Source organism: Monodelphis domestica, chromosome X (genome assembly GCF_027887165.1).
Source record: "Monodelphis domestica isolate mMonDom1 chromosome X, mMonDom1.pri, whole genome shotgun sequence".
NCBI classification, from domain to species: domain Eukaryota; kingdom Metazoa; phylum Chordata; class Mammalia; order Didelphimorphia; family Didelphidae; genus Monodelphis; species Monodelphis domestica.
Window position 1 is genome coordinate 44,139,644 of NC_077235.1, and position 14,207 is coordinate 44,153,850.

At 46.2% G+C, this 14,207-nt stretch overlaps 1 protein-coding gene across 1 annotated transcript in view; it reads left to right on the forward strand.

Annotated features, from left to right (window-relative positions):
- Nucleotides 1-3,035: 3,035 nt before the first annotated feature.
- ATP11C (ATPase phospholipid transporting 11C) overlaps nucleotides 3,036-14,207 on the forward strand; it is a 244,675-nt gene continuing 233,503 nt past the window's right edge. Inside the window, exons 1-2 of the mRNA XM_056809271.1 lie at nucleotides 3,036-3,103; nucleotides 8,190-8,331. The gene's annotated coding sequence lies outside the window, so the exon portion shown is untranslated. The remainder of the gene's footprint in view (nucleotides 3,104-8,189; nucleotides 8,332-14,207) is intronic.

The window sequence follows — 14,207 nt, forward strand, 5'->3', positions numbered from 1 at the left end:
GTTTCCTCAGGCTGGGGACATTTAGAGGACACAAAAGTTAATATAGTAATTAATTCCTCTTCCTGCTCAACTGAATTTGTCATATTTATTTCCTTTATTATTTTCACATCAAAGTTGATTTGAGGACGCCTTAGTGCTGGCTCCCTGGGAGGGAGGTGTCATAATTTCCCGTTATGGCTATAATTCAGTTGGATGTGATGGGTTTTTTGCTTTTGCATTTGTTTTTTATTGAGACAAAAGCAATTTCACATACGTCTACTACACTTCAGAGTTGGTAACAGGATAAGTCATATACTTTGCAAATATTTCCTGGGCGAAACAATTCAACTTTAGCAGGCTCCTGTGCTATCAGTGAGAACACGACGGGGTTGCCTTTCACCTAGAGCCTGGAGTTTGAGTTCTCATTTCTCCTATTTCTTAAACTATGAGGGAAAGTCAATGAACTTCTCACTCTCTGCACTTCTTCATCCATTGTCTATTCATTCGAGTCAGAATGCATTTATTAGGCACCGGGGATACAAAGCAAGATCAAACCAATTCTTGCCTCCAAGTCCAGTGGGGGAGGGAACATGCAAACAATTAAGTACAAAGAAGTCATACGCGGGATAAAATGGACATTATCTCAGAGGCACTAATGAACTAGAAAGAAGGGGCATCAGGAAGGCGGCTTGCCGAGGAGGAGATGGTAGCGGAGACTTGAAGGATGCCAGAGAAGCCAGGTGGTACAGCTGAGCAGGGAGAGCATTCCAGACAAAGAGGCAGTGACCTGAGTCAAGACCTGAGCATGGACACTAGCAAGGAGGTCTGGGTAACAGGATCCAAGGGCACATGGTCCGAGGAAGACTTGAGTGCTGCCGCGGAGGCCAGGATTATAAAGGGTTCTGAGAGCGAGAGGATGTCATCCATGATCCTGGAGGTACCCCTGAAAAGAAGCAGGTTAGGAGGGATAATATGGTCACAGTGGAACTTTAACAAGATCAGCTGGACAGCTGAGTGGAGCGTGGACTGGAGTGGGCAGAGATTTAAGGCAAGAAGGCCAGTCAGCAGACTATTTGCATTAGTCTAGGCATGAGGTGACGAGGGCCTGCACAAGGGTGTTGGCAGTGTTGGAGGACAGAACAGGGCATGTGGAAGAGATACAAGTAAGGGAGCAGCTAGGGGGCTCCCTAGCTGGATTGAGAGCCAGGACTAGAGATGGGAGGTCCTGGGTTCAAATCTGGCCTCAGACACTTCCCAGCTGTGTGACCCTGGGCAAGTCACTTAACCCCCATTGCCTAGCCCTGACCACTTTTCTGCCTTGGAGCCAATACATAGTAGTGATTCCAAGATGGAAGGTAGGATTTATTTTTAAAAATTTAAATTAAAAAAATACACAGTATTGACTCCAAGACGGAAGATGAAGATTTTAAAAAAATCATTTAGTTACATCTGACTCTTTATGACTCCATTTTTATGGAATTTTTCTCAGCAAAGATACTAAAGTAGTATATCATTTTCTTCTCCAGGGTCCCTGTTTTATAGCTGAGGAAACTGAAGAAAACAGAGGTTAAGTGACTTGCCCAGGGTCACACAGCTAGTATCTGAGGCTAGGTTTCAGCTTAGTTCCTCCTGACTCCTGGCCCGGCATTCTATCCACCTAGCTCCCTCTCAACAATACTAGGGAAAACTTTAGAAAAGGGGAAGAGGTCTTAGCAACATTGGATATTAAGAGTAAGAGAAAGAGTGAGAAATAGAGGGTAGAATCATTCAGCAATACAAGGGAATAGTCCTTACAACTCATCCATGCCTACGTTGGTGTTCATCATAGGGGAGCCACCCAGCATAGTAGAAGCTTTTCCTTCATTCTCCAATCGTTGCACAGATGCCAAAGGAACATGTGGATCGTCCGTTAACTGTTTCTTACTCGAGCTATATGACCAATCCTTCCTTTTTCCAGTTGTACATTCCTCTGATGAATTCCCCAGAATTCCTGTTCATGATGGCTGGGCCCCTATACACTACCCCTTAGGAAATTCTCCATAACTCACACTGTACATGACCAGAAGAAAGATGGACTGTTGTTTCAGGGAAAACTGCTGGGTCAGAGGCATAAAGAAGTCTAATTTACAATATGGAACCTGAGCCTCCAAGTGGGAAAGTGACTGGGCCAGGGTCCCACAGCTAGTATCAGTGGTAGGATTTCTTTTCAGGGTCTTCTTAGGTTCAAGACCTATTCCACTGATGACTAACCTTTTAGAGACCATGTGCCGTGCCCTGCTCCCCTCAGAGACTGCGTGCCATACTGTGCCCCTCCCCAGACAGAGTATCACATTTGCCCCACCTTTACCCCACACAGGGGAGGAAGAAAGTGCTCTCATTGGGTGGCTGAGCAGAGGACTGGGTGAAGTGAGGAATGTTCTCAGTGAGTGTAGAGAGGGGGAGGGGAGTGGCCTGAGTGCTCCAGTTCCCCCAGCTCTGCCACCTATGAGTTGCCCACCTTACCCCCTGTGCACTCCCATTGGCTGCTGGGCAGAGGGGTGGGGGATGGGAAAAATATCATCAGGGGTGGTGGAGAGGGGGAGGGTAGCAGTTCTGCCTGAGTCTCTCTGCCTTTCTAGTAATGAACTCTGCCAGGGAACTATGGTGTGCATGCCCACAGAGAGTTCTCTGTGTACGCTATTTGGCACCTGTGCCATAGATTTGCCATCACTGATCTATTCTCTGTCCACTAGGGGATGGGGTCCACAGTGTGATTTGTCCATTCTTCTAGGGACAGCCTCTCTTCCTGGGGGTGTATTGTGAAACATATATTCATGTTGGGAAAGGCCTACCAGGTTATTGAGTGATATGTTCTAAAGGAGTGAAGAAATGGATTAATTGCTAATTATTACATCCAATGGAAAGTGAGTTAAGACTTTATTGGTCCTAGTCAGTGTCATTTGGCAAGAGAGTAGCTAATTAACTTTTCCAAAGAAGGAAGGAATGATGTAGAATATTGCCTCTTTGAAAACCTAAATTCTATTTGGTTGCCTGGGTAACCCTGGTAAATAGCAGCGGAACACATGAATTTCCACAGCCTCAGGGATACAGTGAGAAGGGGAAAGTAGCAAACTACATAGTATTTGTAAGTATTTACCTCTTTAACCTAAGAGGACCTAGATTTTTATTTTAGGTAATGTGTTGAAGAAGTAATTGGGAGCCATAGTGATAAAATATAAGCTCTGTGAGGGCAGAAATTATTTCAATTTTGTGTTCATTTCTCCAGGGAACCAACACAAGTACAAGGCCTTAATCACTCCTTTCCTCCCTCTGGGTTGACCATGAGAGTAAACCTAAATTAACCTAGATACAAAATAATAAAACAAGAAAATTTCTACTCCCATGGTCAACTCAAAGGGATAAATCAGCAGAGGAAGTAGTTACTGACATAGGTATGACTAGGAGGAACTCACTCCTCCCAAATATCCTTCCCATTCACTAAAATCCTACTTTGGGCAGTTTTTTGGATGGTAGGTCATTTAGTCCAGCCTCCCTTTTTTCAGATAAGGAAACTGAGATGGACTTTGAACTCAGGTCCTTTGACTCCAAAGCCAGGCTTTTTCCACTTTACAACAATACCTCTCTTAAGTATTATATTGTCTTTTCCTTGAGTCCTTTCCCCCACAAACTTCCTATGTTTCTGCTTTCTTCCCACGCTGAAAAAATTGGATATCAAAAGAGTCCTGGAATCCTGGAGGTGAAAATTAGGTTATAGAATGGGTAGGTGAAGGGAAAAGAAAGGTGGCAGGTAGCTTAATTTGCCTTGGGAGTTGCTTTGAATGATGGTGAGTCTATGGCACTGGTGCCAAAGAGGGCACACAGAGCACTCTCTGTGGGCATGCAGTGCAGCCTCCCTCCTCTCTCCCCCAGAGTTTGTTACTGGAAAGGCAAAGAGACTTGGGCAGAGTTGCTCCCCTCCCCCTCTCCACCACTCCTGATGACATGTTTTTTTCACATCCCTTGCCCCTCTGCCCAGCAGCCAATGGGAGTGCACAGGGGGTAAGGTGGGCAGCTCATAGGTGGCAGAGCTGGGGGGAACTGGAGCGCTCAGGCCACTCCCCTCCCCCCTCTCTACACTCACTGAGAATGTTCCTCACTTCACTTGCCCCTCTGCCCAATAGCCCAATTGAAGCACTTTCTCTCTCCCCTGTGTTGGGTAAGGTGGGGCAGGGCATACCCAGCATGTGGGTGAGAGAGGGGCATGGGACATGGTGTCTGAGGGGGGCAGCACTGCATATGTTCTGGGGGGTGGGGTGGCAGCAGGGCCTGGCAATCCATCTCTAAAAGGTTTGCCATCACTGGTATATTTTATACCCCCCCTTCTCTCAATCTCTTTCCCTCCCTCCATCTCTTTCTGTCAATCTCTTTCCTTTTCTCTCTCTCTCTCTTTCTTTCTCTCTCTCTCTCTCTGTGTCTGTCTCTCTCTCTTTCTCTCTCTTCCTCCCACACTCCCTCCTTTTCTATTTCTCTCAGTACATTTCCCTCTCTCCCTCCCTCCCGTCCTCTGTCTCTCTTTCTCTTAATCTCTCTGTCTCTCTCCCCCCTGCCTCTGTCTCTCTCTTAATCTTTCTCTTTCCCTCCCTCCTGTCTGTCTCTGTCTTTGTCTATGTCTCTTTCCCTCCCTCCCTTTCCCTCTGTCTCTCTCTCTTTATCTCACTCTTTCCCCTCCCTCCCTTCTTCTGTCTCTCTCTGTCCTTGTCTTTGTCTCTGTCTCCCTTCCTCTGTCTCTCTCTTAATCTCTTTCTCTCCCTCCCTCTGTGTGTCTCTCTGTCTCGGTTTGTCTCTTCTCTGTCTCTCTTTTCCCTCTCTTATTCCCTGTCTTTCTCTCTTTCCCTCTCTCCCTCCCTCTGTCTCTCTCTTAATCTCTTTCCCTCCCTCCCTCTGTCTCTGTCTCTCTGTCTCTTTCTCTCTATTCTTGTCTGTCTTTCTCTCTACCAGCCCTCAGGTACATTTGTTAGGTTTTAGATTACTACTCCCACCAACAAAAGACACCAGACCCAAGATTGCCAATGGCTCTTTCTGTCTTATGTATTGATTAGGATATCATTGTGTGCTGTATGTGTGCCATCGAGCTTTGAATAGTGCCTCTTTTGGGTCCCTAATTCTGTTTTTCCATATTTTGGGGGGAAGGATATTTTCCCATAATGCACCATATCCCGTGTTGCTAAAGCCCATAGGACTAAGTGGAATCCAAATGGCAAATGAAAGACGTATTGGGAGTCCACAGTGGAATTCTGGCAAGGGGGCCATTGAGAACTCTTGACTTCAAGTAAAACAGACACCAACAGAGCTATTAATTAATTTAAGGTTGGATTTGATTGTGAAGGGGAGTTTGCATCTCATCACCACTGGGAAGAGAGCCATTTTAATGGAATGTGATGGCATCCTGCCTCAGTCCCAGTGCCCTAACTGCTAAACTGAGTGAGATAAAATGGAAATGAATAAATCAAAACTGGAGGGCCCTGCAACCTGCTCTTATTTCAATTGTAGAAAGTGGTTGAAATTGGGTTGCGGTATATCTGGAAGGTCAAATCCAATTAAGAACAGAAGGAAAAAGGGTCAACATACTCTCTGATTGCTTGGCAAGTTCCTAATCCCCATCACATTTCTCATCCCCTCCCCACATTTTTGCAGCTACTCTCCCCATCCTCTCTGAGAGGAGCTGTCCATGGCAGGGAGGTCCCCAGAACCACTGAAATACTGGCCACCTTGCTTTCCTGCTTTACTGAAAAACGTGGACTTTATTAGGCTTGAAGCATCTCCTCTTCTTCCTTTTCCAAGGGTCCCGTCTGTAGCCTCTTGTCCTCTCCTTCTGTCTCGGAGGGGTGAAATCTCTCTTTTCTTTTCTCAGGCTTAAGACTTAATCCACATTCTCCATACTAGGTGGTCCTCTTGTTTTCTAGAACCTTGCTCCTCCATCTTTCTAGCATCTTGAACCTGATCCTTTCACTGCCTTCATCTACTGGTCTCTCTCAAAAAGCCATGTTCTTGATGCTGCTACCCATTCTCTCAGTCAATAAACATTTATTAGGCTCCTTTTATGTTCCAGATAAGGGCTGGGGGATACTAAAAAGGGCTGAAGGTAGCTAACAATCAAATGTGGGAGACTACATATGAACAAATATATATACAAAGCAAGCTATGTATAGGGTAAACAAGAGATACTTAACAGGAAGGGAAGGAAGGTGCAGTAATTAAGAAGGATCAGAGAAGAAATCCTCTACAAGGGGGGATTTTGGTTTAAAACTCTTACCTTCAGATTCTTGTAGTCAGATACTGTGTATTGGTTCCAAGGGCAGAAGAGTGGTAAGGGCGAGGCAATGGGGGTCAAGTGACTTGCCCAGGGTCACACAGCTGGGAAGTGGTCTGAGGCCACATTTGAACCCAGGATCTCCTGTCTCTAGCCTGACTCTCCATCCACTGAGCCACCCAGCTGCCCCTGGGGATTTTTTAGTTGGAAGTTCAGATAGAATGTCATTGCTCTATCTTTGTTAACCTTATTTACCCCTTCAGTTCAATCCAATTTCTGAATTTAACAAAACATTTCTTAAAGCATCTACTATAGGGGGCACCTGGGTGGCTCAGTGGATTGAGAGCCAGGCCTAAAGAAGAGAAGTCCTGGGTTCCAATCTGGCCTCAGACACTTCCCAGCTGTGTGACCCTGGGCAAGTCACTTGACCCCCATTGCCTAGCCCTTACCACTCTTTTGCCTTGGAACCAATACACAGAATTGATTCCAAGATAGAAGGTGAGGGTTTTATTAAAAAAAAAAAAAAGCATCTACTATATCCAGGAATAGAATAAGTGGATGGAATGTCAACTTTGGAATCCAGAAGAACTGGGTTATAGTTTTGCCTCTGCTACAGAGGCAACTAGGTGGTGCAGTAGAGAGTGATAGAACTGGAATCAGGAAGACCAGGGCTTAAATCCTGCTTCAAACACTTATTCGCTGTCTTTTTGCCTCTGTCTGCCTTAGTTTGCTCATGTACTCATGTATAAAATGGGGATAATAATAGCACCTACTTCCCAGGGTCATTGTAAGGGTTAGATAATATTTGAACAATTCAAACTTTAACTACTAACTCTTATTATTATTGCCATTACTATCCATGTGTTGGGGCAGGTAGGTGGTATAGTAGGGAGAACTCTGGGCCTGGAGTCATGATTTGAATTCGAATGTGGCCTCAGACAATAGTTGTGTGACTTGGACAAGTAACTTAACTATGTTTGCCTCAATTTCTCATCTGTAAAATGGGGACACGGGAGAAGGAAATAGCAAGTCATTCTATTATCTTTGCCAAGAAAACAAAGACAGTCATGACTAAGTAACTGAATGACAACTATGTGTGTGACCTAGGGCAAATAATGTAATCTCTGCTAGCATGGCTTTTCTCTGAGGGAAATTTGGGAGCACCTACCTTTCAGAGTCATTGGGAGGATCAAATGAGATGATTTTTGTGACATTCTTACCACAGTTCCTGGCAGATCATAGAGGCTTCAGAAATCCATCCTTCTTTCCTTCCTTCCCATGGATCGATTACTCATTGAGCAATTCCCTGCCCCAGTGAATTAAGACTAAATAAGGCACTGAGAGGTACTTGGCTACATAGAAGAGACATTCACTACGCTGATAACATCGCTGGTCTGGGTGCTCCCAGGCACATATTTTCCAGCCTAATTTCACACATTTCTCTACCCACCCACCTCCTAACCTCTTCTAAACCAGTTCCTGAAAGTCTTTCTTTCTGTATCACATGCATTCTTGCCTCCAAGTTTTCTATAATTCCCTACTAGGCTACTAGCTTACTCAGGAGCTAGAAATGCAAGGTGGTCAGTTAGGCTCATATTTGGGAAATCCAGACACATGGGGGGGGAGGACTATTTGCAGGGGAAATACAGTAATAGGGATGGCACAGGGGACTGCTGGCGGAACATACTCAGACCGTTTCCCCTTGAGTTTCCTATCCAAATTTCCATGTGTCTATTGCACATTTTCGCTTGGCCATCCCACTGTCCCTTCGAGCTCAACATGCTTCATCATTTTCCTCCTAAACTGGGTCTACCTCTGATTTTCCTGTTTCTGTCCAGACACCACTATCTTTCCAGGCATTTGGCTTGGAAAAGTCAGAATCTTCTTTGATTTGTCTCTTTCTTTTGTTGCATATGAGAAGCCCAATCATCATATGTGGTATTAGGGGCAAGCAGCATGAAAGACACCCTTCAATCAACTTCTGAAGACAAGATCTAGGGGAAAGAGAAGAGGAAAATATCTAGAGGGAAGACCTTGGATTTTGGGAAACAAGAGTCCATTGGGTGAGAATCCCCAACATATGAACCCCATCACAGGGAAACAGAGACTCCAGGGTACTGTGTGGCTTCTTCTGGTGGACCTTGCCACAGGTGGGAGGGAGCAACATGGGATCAGTCAGAGGAGGAGGAGGTCACCCAGGTTGTTGTTACCCCATGGAGGAAGGAAAGAGGACCTCTCTCTCTCTCTCTCCCTCCCTCCTTCCCTCCCTCTCCCTCTCCCTCTCCCCTCTCCCTCCCTCCCTCCCTCCCTCCCTCTCTCTCTCTCTCTCTCTCTCTCTCTCTCTCTCTCTCTCTCTCCTCTCTCTCTCTCTCTCTCTCTCCTCCTCTCTCTCTCTCTCTCTCCTCTCTCTCTCTCTCTCTCTCTCTCTCTCTCTCTCTCTCTCCCTCCTCCCTCCCTCCCTCCCTCCCTCCCTTTCTCTCTCATCTTTCCCTCTGTCTCTCTCTCTGATTAGAAAATAGAAGGATGGAGGACCTCTCTCCCTCTTTCCCCTCCCTCTTCCCTTCCCCCCCCTCTCTCATCTTTCCCTCTCTCTCTCTCTCTCTCTCTCTCTCTCTCTCTCTCCTCTCTCTCTCTCTCTCTGTCTGTCTCTCTCTGAATAGAAAATAGCTTTCTATTTAAAAAATTTTTTTTAAGTTTGGAAAATGTTAATTAATTAATTTAGAATATTTTTCCAAGGTTACAAGATTATTGTTCTTCTCCCTCCCCTCCTCTCACCCCCCCTCCCATAGCCAACATGCAATTCCACTGGGTTTTTATTAATTTTTGTACTAGGGTGAACATTTAGAGTCTACATCCCCAATTGTATCCTCATCGACCCATGTGATCAAGCAGTTGTTTTTTTTTCTTTGTTTCTACTCCCACAGTTCTTCCTCTGGATGTGGATAGTGTTAAGTCCCTCAGAAATGTCCTGGATCATTGCATTGCTGCTAGTAGAGAAGTCCATTACATTTGATTGTGCCACAGTGTATCAGTCTCTGTGTACAATGTTCTGGTTCTGCTCCTCTCATTCTGCAACAGTTCTTGGAGGTCATTCCAATTCACATGGAATCCCTCCAGTTCCTTCGAGCACTATTCCTTTGAGCACAATAGTATTCTATCACCAACACATACCACAATTTGTTCAGCCATTCCCCAATCAGAGGGCATCCCTTCATCTTCCAATTTTTGGCCACCACAAGGAGAGCAGAATAGCTTTCTATTTTAACTAGTGTTGCTAACCGGATGCCAGACTCAGTTGCGTCTACCTATTAATTATCTCATGTGTGGTCCCTGCCTCTAAATTACTAAATTGCTTAGAGCAAAGCCCCTTTGCCCCACCTTAGTTATAAGGCTGCCTCATAGCTGATAGTCATTAAGTCCTGTTGATGCCTTTGAAATATTTCTCCTCTCTTTCAAATCTTATCTCTCACTGCCATCCACCATCAGTCTAGCCAGGATAGATTCCTTACTGCATGGTTCTGAGTTGACTTTTTACTATTCTTGGCTCTAACATTCTTTCCCTTTCTGGCTTGCTTGTCTAGATCTCACCATCTTTCCCGGCCTTGTTTAAGGTCTGTTGCTTTGTGAAGCCCCCCTTAACTCTTTCCAAAAAAAAGCCTTTGGTTTTTGCACATACATTGCTTTGTGTTGTCACTAGCCTCTTTGGATGTCTTCATCTCTTCAGGACATGGAAGCTCTTTGAGGACAATGAATAGACACTTCTTTGGCTCCTGCACCGTGCCTAGGACATTTCTTACTGACTTGCTTTGCATTGGAGAAGATGTGGATAATGAAGTGGACAGAAGACTGGACATGGAGTTAGAGAACTTGACTTCTAAATCTGGCTTTGCTACTTACAATCTAGGTGGCCATGGGAAAGTTCCTTCCCCTTCCCTGGGCCTCAGTTTCCTCCTCTGTGACATTATGAGAGAGGAGATTATGGTATAGTAGAGAGCATGCTGGGTTTGGAATAAAGGGACTGGGTTGGAATTTCTGCTTGTACCACTACTTTGTGATGCTGGGTAAGTCATTTAATTTCCTCATCTCTAAAATATGGGGTACAGGAGAAGACAAGGGGCCCTTCCAGCTCTAAAGCTAAACTAAGTGCTCTCCAATGTATATCCAAGACAGTCTTCAATGACTTTTTTTTTTCTTATTCTAATGGTGAGTCTTGATTTTCTTTTCTCCTCTCACATTTTGGCCTCACTTTCCCTTCTCCTTGCCCCTCCTTTTCTCCTGTCTTCTAAAACAAAGGCTTCCCAGCCTCATCATTTATGTCAGCTGACCCGCCCTCAGAGCCAGAAAGGAGATCCTAAAACCACAATTTCCAGGTCCTTTCAAAATCAGGCCATTAAATGGGCTTTGCTCAATCCCTTTGGCATCACCGGAAGATAAGAGTAATCTCTGGCTTTGCTTCTAGTGGGAATTCCTTGATGGGTGTGGCTTTGGGAGCTGGTTTTCCAGTATTTGCCATGAATTCACCCAGATTCTTCCTCCTCCTTTCTTCTTTGGTCCTCGGGGAGACCTAGGACAATCCTACAGGTTCCATTCACCCAGCATTCATTAGGCCCCTACTGAGTGGGGGCCATGCCCAAGCTAGGTGCCTGTGGAGACGGAACAGTCTTTAAGGAGCTCCCCTTCTCTTGGTGCTGGATAGAATAAATAATGGAATTCTTTTGAAAAAGGGGCCCCGACTCTTCTGGTTCCGAAAACAAACGCCCAGGGAGGGTCTAGAAAGGGAGAGTGGGAGGGAATAAACATTTCTATAGCCCCACCCACTATGTGCCTTACAGGTATTGTATCCTTTGATCCTCGGAACACCCGGAGGTAGGTGCTATTATTACACTCATTTTACATTTAAATGAACTAAGGTAACTAGAGGTAAAATGACTCGCCAGGAGCTCTACGGCTACCATGGGGGAAAGGAATCCTTGGACACCTCCAGGAGTGAGGAGAAAGGAGGCATTTCGGGGTTGGGCAGACTGCCCCTCTCTTTATGTTGGTGGTATGCATAGAATTGCCTAAGGGACTTTTTAATCCTCACCTTCCATCTTAGAATCAATACTGTGTATTGGTTCTAAGGTCAAAGAGCCATGAGGGCTAAGCAATGGGGGTGAAGTGACTTGCCTAGGGTCACACAGCTGGGAAGTGTCTGGATGCAGATTGGAACTCAGGACCTCCCATCTCTAGGCCATTACCTTCCTTCTTAGAATCAATGCTGTCTGTTGGTTCCAAGACAGAAGAGTGGCAAGAGCTAGGCAGTGGGGGGTTAAGGTTAAATGACTTGCCCAGGGTCACATAACTAGAAAGTGTCTGAGGTCACATTTGAACCCAGGACTTCTTGTCTGTGGGCCTGGCTCTCAATCCACTGAGCCACCCAGCTGCCCCCTGCCTCAGGGTTTTGTCCTGGTAGTGAGTCTTTTGAGAGAACCACTTCCTGGCTATGCAGCTGCTTCCTTGGCCAGTGATCCGGCCGGCCCCCAGTCATTCAGGGCCCTCCAAAGCATGGGACTTGGGGCATTGGTGTGGCTTGGGATGTCGGTGGTGGGCTTCGAGAAAGAAGGAGAAGAGAAAAAGAGTGGGGGGAGACAGGAGTGAGCCTTCAGAGTGGTCCACCCAGAAATGGGAAAGCAGACTAAATCGGTGCAAAGGAGACCTGGAGTTTCACTTCATCCGCCCTCCCCCACCCTGCTGCAATCTTCAGCTATCCTGTCTACCCAACCTAGTAATAAGGCCAAAAGACTGCTTACTCTGTGTTCCTGCCTGCAGGAGACTAGGGACTTCTGCTGGAGTCAGCTGATGCCCTGAAGAGCTGGTGTTATGTTTGGACCATGGGGTTTGGAGTTTTATTTGGAAGAAGGTGCTTTTGACACTTTTGTTTCTGGAGTTGGCAGAATCGCAATGGAGGCTAATGGTCTGCATGTCATAGTCACCAACAACAGCTTCCTACAACACCTGGGATTTCTTTGGAAAGTGCTAAAAGAGTCTTTCTTTGTCTTCATAAAACCCATACAGAGGAATCCAGAGAAGGGAGAGACATGAGGCTAGATCTGAATATACACTGGGATCTGGGGCTGATTTTGAAAAAAGATTCACGTGAATTTCTCTGGAGCCCAAATCCGAGGGCTCCCGCCTTTGCGCCAAAGACCAAATAAGGACACATCCCTTTTCTTGAGAGGGCGTAGAGGAGGACTACAGGTGGGGAATGAGGCACACCCCAGCCAACTGACTTAGTGCTGTTTTGGCTGAATTCTCCTTCTTTGGTGTTGTCAATCCCACCCAAGACACACAAAGTGTTTTTTTCAAGAGGGAGAGAGCAGTGAAAACTTGAGTGGGGGGGCATTGAGTGGTCAGTAAAGGCTTGTTGTAGCAAGAGGCAGTGATGCATTGAAGGGAGTCACCCCCAGATTTCTAGAGGCTGAGGGAGAAGGGAATGGACTGCTTGCTTATGCTAAGACTAGGAGGAATACTCAAAAGGCTGTGTGCTTAGATGATAGCACTCTAATGTCTGAATAGTTCTGTTCCCCATCCCTCTGACCTACCAGGATTCTTGAAAAGGGACTGAAATGGATGCCACCAAATCACAGTAATTCATTCTTGGAATTAAAGCAAATATGTACAGTTAAAGTGTTATTTTAAAGGAGGTCTATGAAGTAGCAAAGGCCCAGAGTTTAGCTCCATTTTATTTTATTGAACCTACTGGTTCACTTTGAATGAAAATACCTTTCTAAATATTAAGCACCAAATGAGTCAGGAAATGGATGAGTGACATATAAAGGAAGCCCAGAGAAGATAGTGGGTTGCAGATGGGGGCATTTTGCTTGTCTTATCACAGGAATACACTGAATTGAATCTGGACCTGAGAAAAAGCCTAGTATCTCTCCATTCATCCAATCCTATCATAAAGGGGGCCAACCAGGAAAGGGATACTTAATCTGGTGGGTCACTCTGACTAGGTCAGAAGAGACAGAAGCCTGGAGTCTAAGGTCCAGGTCTGGGTGTGTTTGTGTGTGTGTGTGTGTGTGTGTGTGTGTGTGTGAAACACAGAGAGACAGACAGACGGACAGACACAGACACAAAGACACACAGACAGAGACAGAGACAGGGAGACAGAAACAGACAGAGAAGGAGGAGAGAGAGAGAGAGAGAGAGAGAGAGAGAGAGAGAGAGAGAGAGAGAGAGAGAGAGAGAGAGAGAGAGAGAGAGAGAGAGAGAGAGAAAGAGAAAGTGTGTATAACATTAGGAAACTCCCTTTCTTGCCTACACTCTTTCTTGATGCCCTAGGGGAAAACCCCGAGGGCATTATGGCAGCCAGGGAAAATGGGGGCCCCCGCCTGGGTTTGTATTTGAACCCTGAACACTGTTATGAGCCCTTACTGTAGGATGACCCCAGCGGAATTGTAAACGTGTAGATGCTAGGCGGCAGCCCTCGGTGGGCTCTCCCATTTGATTTTTTCAGATGAAGAAGTCTGTCCTGGTTCGTTATTTACCAAGCTCAGGAGGCATGGGAGTAGGTGACTGGAGGTCTACTGGGTCTTTTGCGGTTAAGGGAAACATTCTACGTGTGTCTGGCTTTAAACTAATGGCCAAGCCCCAGAGTCTTGCCAGCCATCCCTTCTTCTCCCGTGCCTGCCCTCACGGCCCGGCCTGCCGCCAGGTCTGGCAGAGAAGCAGGCAGACGGGCGGCTGGGGGAGCTCCCAGCCCGCGTGTCGACAGCATCGAGGGGCAGAGCAGGCTGCCTGAACTACACTTCCCAGATTGCTCTCGGTCGAGGGCGGGCTTGGGGGGGATCGGGAGGGAGAGGGAAATCCCGCCCCGCAGCGCAACAGCAGCGACACAAAAGCCCTACTTTACAACCTTCTAGAGAAAGTGGAAGTAAGAGAGCTTAGCCAGGGTGGG